General features: G+C 36.1%; 1 long non-coding RNA gene across 1 annotated transcript in view; it reads right to left on the bottom strand.

Moving 5' to 3' along the window:
* Positions 1-419: 419 nt before the first annotated feature.
* LOC105463437 (uncharacterized) overlaps positions 420-17,550 on the bottom strand; it is a 34,652-nt gene continuing 17,521 nt past the window's right edge. The window contains exon 3 of the long non-coding RNA XR_976324.2: positions 420-463. This is a non-coding gene — a long non-coding RNA (uncharacterized lncRNA). The remainder of the gene's footprint in view (positions 464-17,550) is intronic.

Below are 17,550 nucleotides of genomic sequence, written 5' to 3'. Positions count from 1 at the left end.
ACCATCAAAATTGAAGTTTTTAAAAAATTGATATTTAAACACAGGGGCAATTAAGCATGTTATTTACTTCTTAGTGAGCTGGTTAGAATTATTTTTATTATAAAATTATTTCAATAACTTTGAAATGACGCTGTTATTGATTTGTAGTTTAGTTTGCTGGTTGGAATTGCCCTTGGGATAGAGAGACATGATCACTTGTTAGTAATTAGTAGGCATACTCATACACATTCATATATGTCAATTCTTTCTTGCGGGAACAAACATTTATATTTTCTAACAAATTCATATACACATTTAAATGCTTTTATTTTCTTGTTTAGAAGGTACCTACCACCCACAGATGATGTTTGAGACTCTGATCTCTTTCATCACAAGGTTTTCCTTTGGTGATCTCATCTGCTTGGTCAAATCAGAGTTGAATTCTAGAGCTTTAAAGTTTATGTCATACTCTTGTCACAAGGTACTAGTTTAAAAGAAACAAAAATGCTATTTACAGTTAAAGCGATGTATATTCGGATCCATATTATAGCAAGACTGGGTAGATATTTACTAATCTTATGATCCTTTTCTCCAAAAGGAAAGGAAAAATAAAACTCCCAGTGTTTTCTGCAGTTGGGTTAATTACAGGTACCTGGGTTCTGGCCAGTGATATGTAGAAGGAAGTGATATACCATTTTCATGCCTATTTCATAAAATTCAATGCATGGTCATCCATAAAGGCAACAACGGAGACTATGCAATGAAAATGGCAGCATAGCAAGATGAAGGAGAGCAACTTCAACTACATCGGACAGGGAAGTAAACCTTAATTTACTAAGCCACTGAGAGTCCCAAGCTTGTTTATCACTGCACCACAACTTAACCCAACCTGACTAATATACTGGCAGTGGATACTGTATCATGAAACTTTTAAGATGTGTCAGAGCATCAGGCAGCAAAGAAGCTAATATTACAGGCTGGAAATATGGTGATCTAAGTTGCACAGTGAGAAACAGGTTGTAAAACTATTATAAATGATAACTTAATAGACAAGACTACAGCCTACTGCATCAGGGGCTCTAGAGGAAGAAAATGGAAAGATGTCATATCCATAGTGTATCTTGGCTAATATAGGCTGCATTTGGCAAGGCATTACATAAAAAAGATATGCTCAGGAAAGATTTGGCTAGTTTGGAACACTAAATTATCTCAGGAGTCATGCTTCATTGAAATAGCAGTATTTCTGAATTGTCACAGGGCTATCATATCTTTAACATTAAGCAGAATGACAGTCTAACTAAAGTCCAATAGTCAAACATATTTCAGGCCCTCTGTCTATGAGCCAAGCCTATACATTTTAAGTGGTGGAGGGACAGAGAGGGGCGTGGGGAATGAGAAAGGAATTAACGTGGCTGTTACACCAGGATTTCTGAAAATCTTTTTTGAGTGAGTGGGTTAGAGACTATTTATACTCCAGCTAACAATGCAGTTTGGTTTTTTAAATAGTGTTATCACCTCTCCTAAATTTTAAAGAAATACTTTTGAAAAATTAATGAATTTTCCTATCTACAAGGAAAATAGGAAAGATCATTATCTAACAACTTTATTCTTAAGACAGAAAGTACATAAATCTAAACACAGTACTCAAATTCAGTTGACAGACCAACTATAGATCTTGGGTGGAGGGATTGGAGAGTGTGATCTGGTACTAATTTCAGTGAACTGAACTTCATTTTCTAGTTTGGGAGGGAATGCATGAGAGTCATTGTTTAACATATTCCAGTTAGGACTAAAAAATCTCCATAAAAGAAACCTTATGGGGAATTTATGAGCTTTGTTGTATGCCAAGTTCTAAAAAGAGTGAGCTTGGACTTGGTGACCATAGAGTAGAGTTTACTTCTTGTCCAAGGAATAGCTTTGGTCACCATCTGGACCACATGAAAAGTATCGAGAACCTGGTTGGGGCAGAGCCAAACAAATCATGTAGGTGCCATCTGGCAATGCTAGAATCCAGGAAAAGGGTGGAATGCCATGGACCAGTCCTCAAGAGACTACCAAGCTAGAGAAACACTTAGTGAGTTAATAGGGGAGGAGAACTACTGAAATAAGAATCAGGAGTTTTGGGCTCTGAAATGAACTCTTCCACCCACCAGATATGTGACTTTGGAAGCAAGTCACTCTCCCATTTTGGACCTCAGTCTCCTAGTCTATGGAATAAGAGAGTTGGACTTAATTAGGGACTACCAACTCAAATACCTAAAGGATCCAGCAGATAGTTTAATGGGGAGACCCAGCAGTGTAAGGATTGCAGTTAAGTGAAGAATGCACGCCCTTCCAAAGGGTCATGTCCTATTCATCTCCAGCTAATTAAATGGTATGTGCCTAGTATGGGCCCAGAAGTGCCAAATTTCCAACTTTTTCAGGAGAAGCTAGAAGTTAAAGATTTATATGTAACATCTTCCCATTTCTAAATGTTCACAACTAATTCAATTTTTTAAGCACTCTATTGGCCAAGCAAAAAATATCTGCTGGTGTATTGCAGCCTGAAGATCACATTTGTCCCCCAGGCAGTCAGATAATTGTCTCTGCATTAAATAATTTCTAAGGCTCCTTCCATCTTTGAAGATAAATTTAAGCTAATCGCCTGATAAATGACATTTTGTTTCCTCTATCTGTAATCTATTTCATTCTTTTCTCTTGTTTACAAAATGTTTGGGAATGAACTCCCATACACACTCCTTGGCCCCTGAAGATTTGCTCTCATCTCCCACTCCACTGAAACTGTGTTCCTGATGTTATCCATCATCTCCTGACCACAAACACAAAAGGCAATTGCCTTGCCTTCATTCTTTACCAATTTGTCGCAACTCAAAACTGTTAACAATACCTCTTCTTGAAATCCAGTCTCTGCTGGTTTTCCACATGTTTCTAATCACCTTGTCCCAGATTCCTTTTCTGCTGCTTCTTTTTTCCTAAATGTGGGTGTTCCCCAAGGCTTAAAACCAGGCTTCTCTTTGAGCACTTATCCTGACACCTCATGTATTCAGCCTTAAACATCATTATATTCATTATGTACACAAATATCTCCTCTCCTGATCAATCTCCTAAGCTCAAACTACCCATCTCCAATGGCCATTTGAACATTTCTTCCTGGACTATCTTGCTCATTCTTTAAGTGTGACATGCTCCAAATGTATTTATTATTTTCTCCACAACATCTTCTCCTTTATGTTCCTCTTGCTACTAAACATCTCCCATCAATCCTCCAGTTACTCTGAGTTAAAATCTTAGTTACCTTTGCATCACCTCATCCACCTCCACATTAAATGATCTATTCACAGTATTGGTAATATTAATCTTTGAAGGTCTTGTATCCACCTTTTCCGGGTTGGATACAACAGTTGCATCCTTCTTACTTCCTCACCTCAATCCATACTTGACACTGCCACCATGTTATTACTTGCATTATGTTATATTCTCATTTTCATTGTCCCATGAGGTAAATACCAACTTCATCTGGCATTCAAAGCCCACTAACTCTTGGCCCTTGGCCATCTCCCCCACCAACTCTCTCAATACAGATATTCTGCTCCAGCCAAATCAGCACAATCATTGTTTTCCAAAGTCTACATTTTGATTGTGCTCAGAATATCCTTCCCTATAATTTCTACCTGTTCAAATCCTACCAATTTTTCGAGGCTCAGCTCAACTTGATCTTCTTCAAAAAAACTTTCTAAATCATTACCTAGGCCAAAGTAATCTCTTTTTTTATTGGAACTCAAGCAAATATTTTTCAGTACTGCTTCTTTAACTAGAAATCACAAAGAAATCCCAGATGTTAACTTCTAAAACTTTTGTTATTTTCCCTCAAATATGTAGGTCTAAAATTAGTTTTATATATAGTATGAAGTAGGATCCCAATTTACTCTTTTTTGAGGCGAATATGTAACTTTTCCTAGTAGCTTTTATATTTCCCCTTTTCCCATTATCCTGCAGTGCCAGCTTTCTCATAAATCAAGGATTCATATATGTGAGAGCTGAATTTTAGGTTCTCAATTTTATTTCATTGGCCCACTTGGCAATTCTTGCACCAATTCCATGTTGGCTCCATCAATATAGCTTTTATACTTGATAACCAATAGAGATCATATTCTCATTTTGTTTTTCTCTTTAAGAGTGTCTGCCTATTTGCAGCCATTTGCATTTCCATATAAATTTTAATATCAGCTTATCAAGTACCATGCCTCCCTCCCAAAAAAAAAAATTCAGCTAGGATTTTGATTGGTATTAAATCTTTAAATTTTAGATCAATTTATCAATTTGTCTCTTACTCATCTGTTTTCTTTCTTTTTTGGGGGGGATCATATAAAAACTTCATTCTGCATGCTTTGACCTTAATTTGCTCTTTTTTTCTAGTTTCTGAAGAAGAAATTTTTAAATATTGATGTAAAAGTGCTTTTAAAAAATATAAGAAATTCATGCTATAATTTTTATTTTATTCATCAGTTAGGTGCACTTCTAATTTTTAATAGTTTATATTTGCTTATTCACTCCATTGTCAGTATTTTCTCCTTTCCATTGTAAATTCCTTTTTGAATGGGTTATTTAAAAGCATTAGGTTTAATCACATATTTTCTAATTTTCCAGATGTCTTTCTGTTATTGGTTTCCAGTTTAATTCCCCATAATTAAATTAGAGAACATACTTTGTAAAATTTCAATTCTTTATAAAACTTCAAAGAGAACACAATTTGTAAAATTTTAGTTCTTTACAACTTGTTGGGATTGTTTTATGGCTCAGAATATGGTCTACTTTGATGAATGTAAAATGTCAATTAGGTCAAATTAGTTGACAGTTATTATACTTTCTGTATTTTCAGTTATTTTCTCTCAACTTGTTGCATTAATTACTAAGAGTATTGACATCTTCAGGTACAATTATGGATTTTTGTATTTCTATAAGTTGCTGGTTCATGTATCCTACTGTGATCCAAAAACATTTAAAATAGCAATGTATTCTTCATGAACTGACACCTTTATCAATATGTAATATCCCTCCTGATCCTTGATAATATATCTTGAGTGAAGTCTATCTTATCTGGTTTTAATAGGGTCACTTCCTTTTGATTCATGATTGTATGGCATATCTCTTTCCATCCTTTTACTTTTGACAGATCTACATCTTTATATTAAAATGGTTTCTTATAGACAGAAAATAATTCAGTCTTACATTATTCTCTAATTTGACAATCTCTGCCTTTTAATCAGTGTGTTAGATCACTTTTAAGGTAATTGTTGATATAATGACATTTACATCTACCACCTTTCTAGTTTTCTCCATTTCCCAGATGTTCCTTTTTTGCAATCACTTGGATTATGTATATTTTATCATTTAATTTTTTCCTCTATGGTTGGATTACTAGTTACATCTTCTTCTGAAAGATTTTGTGGTTGCCCTAAAGTTGACACTATGTATCTTTAATAATCATATACTGTTTTCAAATAATATTTTTACTTCACATACAATGAAAAAACTTATGGCAGTATATTTCCAGTTCCTCTCTCCTATAACTTACATTTTGTTGTCATACATTTTATTTTTACATGTATCATAAACCCTACAGTACATTTTTACTATTTTCACTTTAAATTGTCAATTATCTTTTAACGTGATTAAAATAAGTTATACATGCATTTTACATTTACCTTTATTTTTACTATTATTGGCACTTTGCCTTTCTTTTTTAATAAATCCTAATGTCTACCTGGTATCATACTCCTGCATGAACTTCATTTTATATTTCTTATATGGCAGTTCAACTGGCATGAATTCTCTCATTTTTTTGTTTGAAATTTTGTATAAAAATTTTATGTAAACATTTGTATGAAAAAGTAAGCTTCATTTTTTGAAAGAATTTTTTTCATTTTTAAAACTTTTAATTTAGGTTTGGGGGTATATGTGAAGGTTTGTTATGTAAGTAAACTCATGTCAAGGGAGTTTATTGTATAGATTATTTCATAGCCCAGGAATTAAGCCCAGTACCCAATAGTTATTATTTCTGCTCCTCTTCCTCCTCCCCCTCTCCACCCTCAAATAGACCCCAGTGTCTGTTGTTTCTTTCTTTGTGTTCATGAGTTCTCATCATTTAGCTCCCACTTATAAATGAGAACATGCAGTGTTTGGTTTTCTGTTCCCATGTTAGCTTGCTGAGGATAATATCTTCTAGTTCCATCCATGTTCTCAAAAAAGACATGATCTTGTTCATTTATACAGCTGCATAGTATTCCACGGTCTAGATGTACCATGTTTTCTTTCTCCAGTCTGTCACTGATGGGCATTTAGGTTGATTCTGCTTTTAGATTTATGAGGAATCGCCACACTGCTTCTCACAGTGGTTTAACTAATTTACACTCTCACTAATAGTGTATAAGAGTGCCTTTATCTCTGCAACCTTGCCAGCAACTGTTCTTTTTTTACTTTTTCTTTTCTTTTCTTTTCTTTTTTAGGATGGGGTCTCGCTCTGTTACCCAGGCTGGAGTGCTGTGGCGTGATCTCGGTTCACTGCAACCTCTGCCTTTCCTGTTCAAGTGATTCTTTTGCCTCAGCCTCCTAGTGGTTGGGACTACAGGCACGTACCACCATGCCCAGCTAATTTTTATATTTTTAGTAGAGATGGTTTTCACTATGTTGCCAGGCTGTTCTCGAACTCCTGACCTCAATTGATCCACCCATCTAGGCCTCCCAAAGTGCTGGGATTACTGGCATGAGCCACCATGCCCAGCCTATTTTTTGACTTTTTAATAATAGTCATTCTGACTGATGTGAGATGGTATCTCACTGTGGTTCTGATTTCCATTTCTCTAATGATAAATGATATTGAGCTTTTTTCATATGCTTGTTGGCCACATGTATTTCTTCTTTTGAAAGGAGTCTGTTTGTGTCCTTTGCCCACTTTTGAATGGGTTTGTTTTTTGCTTAAAATTTGTTTAAGTTCCTTATTGATGCTAGATATGAGACTTTTGTCAGATTCACAGTTTGCAAAAATTTTCTCCCATTCTGCAGGTTGTCAGTTTCCTCTGTTGATAGTGGCTTTTGCTGTGCAGAAGCTCTTTAGTTTAGTTAGTTCCCATCTGTCAATTTTTGCTTTTGTTGTGATTGCTTTTGGTGTTTTTGTCATGAAACCTCTGCCCCTTCCTATGTCCAGGATGGTATTGCCTAGGTTGTCTTCCAGGGTTTTTATATTTTGCAGTTTTATATTTAAGTCTTTAACCTATCTTGAGTTGATTTTTGTATATGGTGTAAGGAAGGGTTCCAGCTTTAGTCTTCTACATATGGCTAGCCAGTTAGCACCATTTATTGAATAGGGAGTCTTTTCCCCATTGCTTGTTTTTGTCAGCTTTGTTGAAGGTCAGTTGCTTGTAGGTGTGCAGCCTTATTTCTTAGCTCTCTATTCCATTCCATTGGTCTATGTGTCTGTTTTTGTACTAGTACCATGTTGTTTTGGTTACTATGGCCCTGTAGCATATTTTGAAGTCAGGTAATGTAATGCCTCCAGCTTTGTTCTTTTTGCTTAGGATTGCCTTGGCTATTTGGACTCTTATTTGGTTCTATATGCATTTTAAAATAGTTTTTTCCAGTTCTGTGAAGAATGGCATTGGTTGTTTAATAGGAATAGCACTGAATGTGTAAATTGCCTTAAGTAGTATGGCCATTTTAATGACATTGGTTCTTCTTATCCATGAGCACAGAATGTTTTTCCATTTGTTTGTGTCATCTCTGATTTCTTTGAGTAGTGGTTTGTAATTCCCATTGTAGAGAACTTTTATCTCCCTGGTTAGTTGTATTTCTAGGTATCTTATTCTTTCTGTGGCAATTGTGAATGGGATGCTTTTCTGATTTGGCTATCATTTTGGCTGTTGGTTTATAGGAATGCTAGGGATTTTTGTACATTGATCTTGTACTGTGAAACTTTGCTGAAGTTGGTTATCAGCTGAAGGAGCTTTTGGGCCAAGGCTATGAGGTTTTCTAGATATAGGATCATGTCATCTGCAAACAGAGATAGTTTGACTTCCTCTCTTTCTGTTGGATGCCCTTTCTTTGTTGTCCCATTGCTCTGGCTAGTACTTCCAATATTATGCTGAATAGGAGCAGCGAGAGAGGGCATCCTTGTCTCCTTGTGCTGATTTTCAAGGAGAATGCTTCCAACTTTTGCCCACTCAGTATAATGTTGGCTGCGGGTCTGTCATAGATGGCTCTTATTATTTTGAGGTATGTTTCTTCAATACCTAGTTTATTGAGAGTTTTTAACATAAAGGGATGCTGAATTTTATCAAAAGCCTTTTCTGTGTCTTTGGAGATAATCGTGTGTTTTTTGTCTTTGTTCTGTTTATATGATGAATCACATTTATTGATTTGCGTTTGTTGAACCAATCTTGCATCTTTGGGATGAAGCCTAATTGATTGGGGTGGATTAGCTTTTTGATGTGCTGCTGGATTCGGTTTGCAAGGATTTTGTTGAGAGTTTTTGCTTCGATGTTCATCAAGGATAATGACTTAAAGTTTTCTTTTTTTGTTGTTGTGCCTTTGCCAGTTTTTGTTATCAGGCTGATGCTGGTCTCACAGATTGAGTTGATAAGGAGTCCCTCCTTTACAATTTTTTGGAATAGTTTCTGTAGAAATGGTACCAGCTCTTCTTTGTACATCTTTTAGAATTCGGCTGTGAATCCATCCGGTCCTGGGCTTTTATTGGTTGGTAGGCTATTTTTAACTTACTCAATTTGGGAGCTCATTATTGGCCTACTCAGAAAATCACTTCTTCCTGGTTCAGTCTTGGGAGGGTGTATGTGTCCAGGAATTTATTCATCTCTTCTAGGTTTTCTAGTTTGTATGTGTAGAGGTGTTTGTGGTAGTTTCTGATGTTTGTTTTTATTTCTGTGGGGTCAATGGTAACATTCCCTTCATCATATCTAATTGCATTTATTTAGATCTTCTCTCTTTTCTTCTTTATTAGTCTGGCTAGTGGCCCATCTACTAATTTTTTTCAAAAAAAAAACAAAAAAACAAAAAAAAAACAAAAAAACTTCTGGATTCACTAGTGTTTTGAATTGTTTTTCGTGTCTCAATTTCCTTCAGTTCAGCCCTGATTTTGGTTATTTCTTGTCTTCTGCTAGCCTTGGGTTTGATTTGTTCTTGTTTCTCTAATTCTTTCAGTTGTGATGTTAGGTTGTTAATTTGGGATCTTTCTAACTTTTTAATGTAGGCATTTTAGTGCTATGAAATTCCCTCTTACCACGCCTTAGCTGTGTCCCAGAGATTCTGGTACCTTGTATCTTTGTTCTCATTACTTTCAAGGAACTTCATTTCTGTCTTAATTTCATTATTTATCCAAAAGTCATTCTGGAGCATGTTGTTTAATTTCCATGTAATTGTATGGTTTTGAGCGATTTTCATTGTGTTGATTTCTATTTTTATTCCACTATGTTCCAAGAGTGTGTTTGGTATAACTTCAGTTCTTTTGCAGTTGTGGAGAACTGTTTTATATCCAATTATGTGATCAACTTTAGAGTATGTGCTAAGTGGAGATGAGAAGAATATATATTCTCTTGTTTTGGGGTACAGAGTTCTATAGAGGTCTATTAGATCCATTTGTTTCAATGTTGAATTCAGGTCCTGAATATCTTTGTTAATTTTCTGCCTCAGTGATCTATCTGATATTGTCAGTGGAGTGTTAAAGTCTCCCAATATTATTGTATGGGAGTCTATATCTCTTTATTGGTCTCTAAGAACTTGCATCTGTGGTTTACCTTGGGCAGGCATTTTCTGCTCTCTCCCAGTGGTAGCAGACCAGTGCTGGCTATCCCTGTGGAATCCAGCCTGCTTTCCTGTTCTCCCACAAACATAGAGTTTTTCTTCTGTTCTTCTCCCAGCCACAATCATTCTTTGTGCCCCATGAGTGTAAGTGTTTGCTCCCTTGCCTCAGTGGCTTAAGGGGTTTTGTTCACAGGAGAGAAGAGACCCAAAAAGGGATGAGAGAGGCTTTGAGGTTTTCCCTAGGAGCCACAGGTCACCTCCTGTATGCCTATGCCCCAAGGAAATGTGGTCTCTGTGGTCTCCTGTCCTGCCCTCAGGAGCACCCAGTGAAACCTAATAGAAAAGGTCTTGCTAGTGAGTGTGCTATAGTCTGAATGTTTGTGTCCTTCTTCAAAATTTATATGCTGAAATCCTAACCTCCAAAATGATGGTATTAGGAGGTGGGGCCTTTGGAAGGTGATTAGGTCATGAGGCAGAGCCCTAAGAAATGGGATTAGGGTCCTTATGAAAGAGGCCCAAGGTAGCTCATTCTCCCTTTCCTCCATGTGAGGATGCACTAAGAGGATGACATCTATATGGAAAAGGCTCTTAACAGGCACCAAATCTACTGGCAACTTGATCTAGGACTTCCTAGCCTCCAGAACCATGAGAAACAAATTTCTGTTGTGTATAAGCTACCCAATTTATAGTATTTTGTTATAGAAGCCCAAAGAGACTAAGAGAGCAAGTACTCATTTATTTCGTATTGGCATGCTAGTCCACACTTGGCCTTGAACGATTGGTTAAAATTTTTACTGATTTCTTCTTACCAGCTTGAGTGGCCCTTGTTTCTTCCCCTAGTAGTTAAGATAGTTCATATTCCATGGAATTGTCACTCTTTGAAATTTAGGTTACCTTGTGACCTCAACTCTCTTATAGGTTCAAGAAAAGCTACAACTTTAGAGTTTATCTGAGTTTTTCTCCTTGTTAGGTTGGGTGGAGGTGGCATACTTTCTAGCTGTTTACGTCCTAGGTGAAAGTGGAAACTGCAAACTTACCTTTATTTTTAGCAAATATCTGGCCCTTGTTCAGTTCTTTAAGCCCTGAAGAACTACAGGTGACTATAAATGCAATTAAGAAGTCTTTTAGGCACCCTACATCATTATACAGAGAAAGCAATTTTTTTCACAGTATCTACCTCCGGGGCTCACCTTTCTAATGAATCTTTAAAAATATGTTTCTTCTTAACATTCAGAATAGTTATCAAAGAAGAATATAGAATATATTTCCACTGAAGTATTTAAAAGTAACCTACAACTCTAAAATACTAGCTAATACGTGAGATGTGATACAATATTCAGTAAAATGTGGGTTAGCCTTGAACCTAAGCAAAAAAAGTGTATTTAATATAATTCTATAAGAACTTCGGCCAGGCGCGGTGGCTCAAGCCTGTAATCCCAGCACTTTGGGAGGCCGAGACGGGTGGATCAGGAGGTCAGGAGATCGAGACCATCCTGGCTAACACAGTGAAACCCCGTCTCTACTAAAAAATACAAAAAACTAGCCGGGCGAGGTGGCAGGCGCCTGTAGTCCCAGCTACTTGGGAGGCTGAGGCAGGAGAATGGCGTGAACCTGGGAGGCAGAGCTTACAGTGAGCTGAGATCCGGCCACTGCACCCAGCCTGGGCGACAGAGCCAGACTCCGTCTCAAAAAAAAAAAAAAAAAAAAAAAGAACTTCAGTCTAAATTAATCTCATCAGTAAAATAATCCCAGAAAATGGAAACTGAGAGTTAATAATAGGATAATTTCTAATCAAATTTATGTTTGGCCTTCTTGAAAGCAGCACAGGACGAGCTGTTTTTCAATGATCCACCAGAGCTCTGAGTTTTATACTTGTATGTGTCTTATATTTTAAAATGTAATAATATTCATTTGTAATATCTATTCTTTTCCATACTTCTCTGTAGAGTCCATAACTTAAGTAACAAATACTACCTGGCCACAGTTTTATTTTTTCAACAAAAATATAACTGAATACCTAGTATAAGCCACATATTACATATATAAAGTTGAAAAGGAATGGTCTATATCTTCGAAATATTTATAATCTCGTTTGTGAGACATAGATCAAAATAATACAATGTGATCATTCCTAATAGTCAATAGGAACAATGGAGCAATGGAAACATGGATTAATAAGAATTAGGACTGATAGAATAACAAAAATATAAAAGAAGAATACTTAATTCTAGGTAAACTCAGCAAGGCCAACACATCATACCTTGAAACATATGTTTAAATATAAGCTACTCAAGAGATGAGGCCAGATTTCACTTCACTGTCCTAGGGACATGGGAAGATTTAAATTTTCAGAATAAAAATTAAAATGACAAATCCAGCCATCCTAATGACTTTGGTCAAAGTTAGTGAAGCCAGGCATGGTGGCTCACACCTGCAATTCCAACTACTTAGAAGGCTGAGGCAGGAGGATCACTTGAAGTCAGGAATTTTAGACTAGTCTGGGCAATACAGTGAGACCCTATCTCTTAAAAACTTTTTAAAAAAATTAGGTGTTGTGGCATGTACTTGCAGTCCCAGTTACTCAGGAGACTAAGGTGACAGGATCACTTGACCCCAGGAGTTAAAGACTGCAGTGAACTATGATAGCGCCATTGCACTCCAGCCTGGGTGACACAGTGAAACCCCATCTCTAAATAATAATAATAATAATAATAAAATAAAGTTAGTGATTAACACAAATAAAAACTAGTTAAGGGATGGTGAATGGAAGCAAATGTACGAAACACAATAAAATTGTAATAATGCTAATCCATTGAGTCATAAATGAAAACTTTACTTAAAAGCGGGGACAGTAATTGGTAAATGTATAACAGTAGAAAAAATCACAGGGGACTATACGAAGTCATGAAATAAATCCAGCATTTATTTTTAACACTGAACAAATCTAAAAATTCTTAGACTTTAGAGGCAATATAAATCTCAAGAGTGACTAGAATTTGGAAACCTTTGAGAAAACTAGAATTAAAAAAATAATCTAACTGAAACATGGTCTGCTGAGAAGCACCACAAAGAAAACAGGAGATTTCTATTTTTATGTGGCAAGCCAAATTAACTGTGCTAGCCTCTCCACATTCAACAAGTCAATTCCTGAAGGGCTGCAAGAAGGCATATGCTCTATGAGCCAGAAAACTGTTTTCACCTTAAACTGAAAAACAAATCTGTCCTGAAATGACTTTTCTCTTCATTTGCCACAATTAGAAGATAATTGCTCCCAGTTTTGCTTTGGAACAGACTTCAGATGTATTAAAACCTTTAATATTTTGTCATTATCTCTAAGTTTCAACTACTTGGTATTAAAATGATAAATTTTAAAAAGGAACTTAAATATATATAGACACATCAACTTAAATATGTATATTTAATTTCATTTTTAAAATTTATCATCTTAATACCAGGTAGGATTAAAATAAATATATATAAACTTCATTTTTTGCATTTGATATATTATTTATGAAATAATAAATACATTAATTATGAACTTAATAATTGTATATTTAAGTTATAGATTATATATCACTTTGTTTATAATATATAATATATATTTGTATTATATATAATATCCCTTTGTTTATTATGTATTATATATATTTATTTTATATAGATCCTTTTATCAATTATAACAAAGACATGTAATATATAATCCCTTTGTTTATAATTTCCCCTCCAAGACAATATCTGTAATGTAAAGTACCCAGAAACAAAGAGCTTTAATAAAATGTAGCCAATAGAAACCAAAATGGAAGACTTCATTAAAATTCCTATCAGGAGTATAGCTTTCACGCTCTCTCTGCACTCAAGTCCAGGAGTTCCCTTGACCATGACTTTCAGTCAAATAAGTGATATCTTTGCCATCACAGCACCTAATAACACAGGAGAGTGTTAACAGCATTTGTCTGGATTGTGTTTGATCACTCATTATAGCTGCAAACCTATTGGGGTCAAGTTGAAGTCAAAGGCTGGGATGGCAGGCGGGCAGCCTGATTGAGACCAATCTATTATTCATTTAAAAAAATTACAGAGTACCTACTCTGGTAGGCACTCTACTAGGTGTTTTGGATAAGTCAGTGAACAAAACCACATATTTGATAGTGCCTATATTCTATGGTGAGAAACATGCCCACAAGGGCCATAATCAACCACAAAGTGAAGGGGGTTCAGTAATAATAACAGGAAACATGTATTAGATACTAATTATGCACTGAACACTTTTCTTCCCAGAGGTTTATATGTATCAATGACAAGGTAAGTCTAATTACTATTTATGATGCACTTTGTGAAATATTTAAGCATAAAATTTAGCCTTATAACAACAAGGGGCTGGACCTACAACTCAGTTACTAGTCAACAAACAACCAAGAACTAACTAGGAGATGAGAGCCTTTGGTTTTAAAAAATAAAGTACCCCAGTTTGCCTTTGGCTCACCCAGTACGTGGATTTTCCTTGGAATCTACTGTAACAATGAAAAACAACCCAATTACGGCAACTAGAAATGCAAATCAAGACATTCTTAGGGTTGAAACATCTTGTACCAATAAGAGAAAAGAATATTGTATGTTCATAAGGAAACCAGCTCATAACTGAAAGCATGTTGTTCTGCAATAATAAGATCATGTGATATTTTAACTATGAGAAAACTACACAAGAGAAATCTCCTGAATAAAAAATTTCCCTGTCTGCCGAAATTCAATATAAAATAATTTCAATTCAATTCAGAAGGCTGCTGTCGGCTCTTGAGTCTCTGCCAAGGATTCCTGGCTATCACTTACAAACCACCAGGAGTATCCAGCAGAGTACCTGGCACATACGGCACAAAGCAAACAGGCTCTTGATACATTTAGTTGAATCGACCTGAACTTTCAAATTAAAAATGGCACTGCAAGTCTAAAAAGTCCATGGACAGCAATAGAGTGAATGGGGAGGGGGGGGGAACATTCAATTCATCCTTGATTCCAAGAAGTTTAGACAACTTCAGTTTCTATTATGTATGAATTTCATAATTTGTGCACAAATAGGTAACTTCATCTCTTAGGTGGTGTGACGTTAAACTGTAACCTGCATGAAGAGTTTGCTCTAAGCCAGAGACCTTAGAAATTTAACTTCCTTAGTGTCAAATAAATTTTTACACACTGCAAGTATGATAAACTATTTTGGATTAATGGGTTCCTTCCTAAAACCCAAAATAGACTAAAGACTTCCTTACTCCGGAATGGGATCAAACCAGAAGGTTTTAAATGCAGAGGAGTTTGGAAAGAGGGGCCTGATCTTTTTCATCCAATAGAATAAACATGGTTAAATCTATGACTGTGTAGACTGTATTTATTAGATAATTTAGGACAGTAGTCAATCCACTGAAACTCTGTTCTCAGCAGCAACCATTCCATTTCCTCAACCCTACTTAAGTTTCGATTCAGAGCAAACCAATTATTTTTCTTTCTTTCAACCAAACTTCACATGCTTTGAAGGCAGACCAAAGAATAGTTCAAGGATAGGTGTGGTAGTTTGCTTCCATTGAAATAAAATCTATTCATTTTTTCCTACTAGTTTAGCTTGCAAGTAGTTTTCAAAAATTATATACATAAATATACTCTAATTGATCAAAAGACTAATATTGACTCAGTTCACATTAGCATTGCCACTGCCTCTTTCTATTGGTTCTCCACTAGTAGACAAAGAAAATGCAAGTTTTAGCTGGCAATAAACATAATCCAATCAATCACTCTTTTTTTTTTTTAAATTTATTTATTATTATTATACTTTAAGTTGTAGGGTACATGTGCATAACGTGCAGGTTTGTTACATATGTATACTTGTGCCATGTTGGTGTGCTGCACCCATCAACTCGTCATTTACATCAGGTATAACTCCCAATGCAATCCCTCCCCACTACCCCCTCCCCATGATAGGCCCCGGTGTGTGATGTTCCCCTTCCTGAGTCCAAGTGATCTCATTGTTCAGTTCCCACCTATGAGTGAGAACATGCGGTGTTTGGTTTTATGTTCTTGTGATAGTTTGCTAAGAATGATGGTTTCCAGCTGCATCCATGTCCCTACAAAGGACACAAACTCATCCTTTTTGATGGCTGCATAGTATTCCATGGTGTATATGTGCCACATTTTCTTAATCCAATCTGTCACTGATGGACATTTGGGTTGATTCCAAGTCTTTGCTATTGTGAATAGTGCCGCAATAAACATACGTGTGCATGTGTCTTTATAGCAGCATAATTTATAATCCTTTGGGTATATACCCAGTAATGGGATGGCTGGGTCATATGGTACATCTAGTTCTAGATCCTTGAGGAATTGCCATACTGTTTTCCATAATGGTTGAACTAGTTTACAATCCCACCAACAGTGTAAAAGTGTTCCTATTTCTCCACATCCTCTCCAGCACCTGTTGTTTCCTGACTTTTTAATGATCGCCATTCTAACTGGTGTGAGATGATATCTCATTGTGGTTTTGATTTGCATTTCTCTGATGGCCAGTGATGATGAGCATTTTTTCATGTGTCTGTTGGCTGTATGAATGTCTTCTTTTGAGAAATGTCTGTTCATATCCTTTGCCCACTTTTTGATGGGGTTGTTTGTTTTTTTCTTGTAAATTTGTTTGAGTTCTTTGTAGGTTCTGGATATTAGCCCTTTGTCAGATGAGTAGATTGCAAAAATTTTCTCCCATTCTGTAGGTTGCCTGTTCACTCTGATGGTAGTTTTTTTTGCTGTGCAGAAGCTCTTTAGTTTAATTAGATCCCATTTGTCAATTTTGGCTTTTGCTGCTGTTGCTTTTGGTGTTTTAGACATGAAGTCTTTGCCCATGCCTATGTCCTGAATGGTACTACCTAGGTTTTCCTCTAGGATTTTTATGGTATTAGGTCTAACATTTAAGTCTCTAATCCATCTTGAATTAATTTTCGTATAAGGAGTAAGGAAAGGATCCAGTTTCAGCTTTCTACTTATGGCTAGCCAATTTTCCCAGCACCATTTATTGAATAGGGAATCCTTTCCCCATTTCTTGTTTCTCTCAGGTTTGTCAAAGATCAGATGGCTGTAGATGTGTGGTATTATTTCTGAGGACTCTGTTCTGTTCCATTGGTCTATATCTCTGTTTTGGTACCAGTACCATGCTGTTTTGGTTACTGTAGCCTTGTAGTATAGTTTGAAGTCAGGTAGCATGATGCCTCCAGCTTTGTTCTTTTGACTTAGGATTGTCTTGGAGATGTGGGCTCTTTTTTGGTTCCATATGAACTTTAAAGCAGTTTTTTCCAATTCTGTGAAGAAACTCATTGGTAGCTTGATGGGGATGGCATTGAATCTATAAATTACCTTGGGCAGTATGGCCATTTTCACGATATTGATTCTTCCTATCCATGAGCATGGTATGTTCTTCCATTTGTTTGTGTCCTCTTTTATTTCACTGAGCAGTGGTTTGTAGTTCTCCTTGAAGAGGTCCTTTACATCCCTTGGAAGTTGGATTCCTAGGTATTTGATTCTCTTTGAAGCAATTGTGAATGGAAGTTCATTCCTGATTTGGCTCTCTGTTTGTCTGTTACTGGTGTATAAGAATGCTTGTGATTTTTGCACATTAATTTTGTATCCTGAGACTTTGCTGAAGTTGCTTATCAGCTTAAGGAGATTTTGGGCTGAGACAATGGGGTTTTCTAAATATACAATCATGTCATCTGCAAACAGGGACAATTTGACTTC

The sequence above is a fragment of the Macaca nemestrina genome, chromosome 3, assembly GCF_043159975.1.
Source record: "Macaca nemestrina isolate mMacNem1 chromosome 3, mMacNem.hap1, whole genome shotgun sequence".
Taxonomy (NCBI): Eukaryota; Metazoa; Chordata; class Mammalia; order Primates; family Cercopithecidae; genus Macaca; species Macaca nemestrina.
The sequence above is the reverse complement of the archived record's forward strand: the minus strand, read 5'-3'. Positions and strand labels throughout refer to the sequence as shown.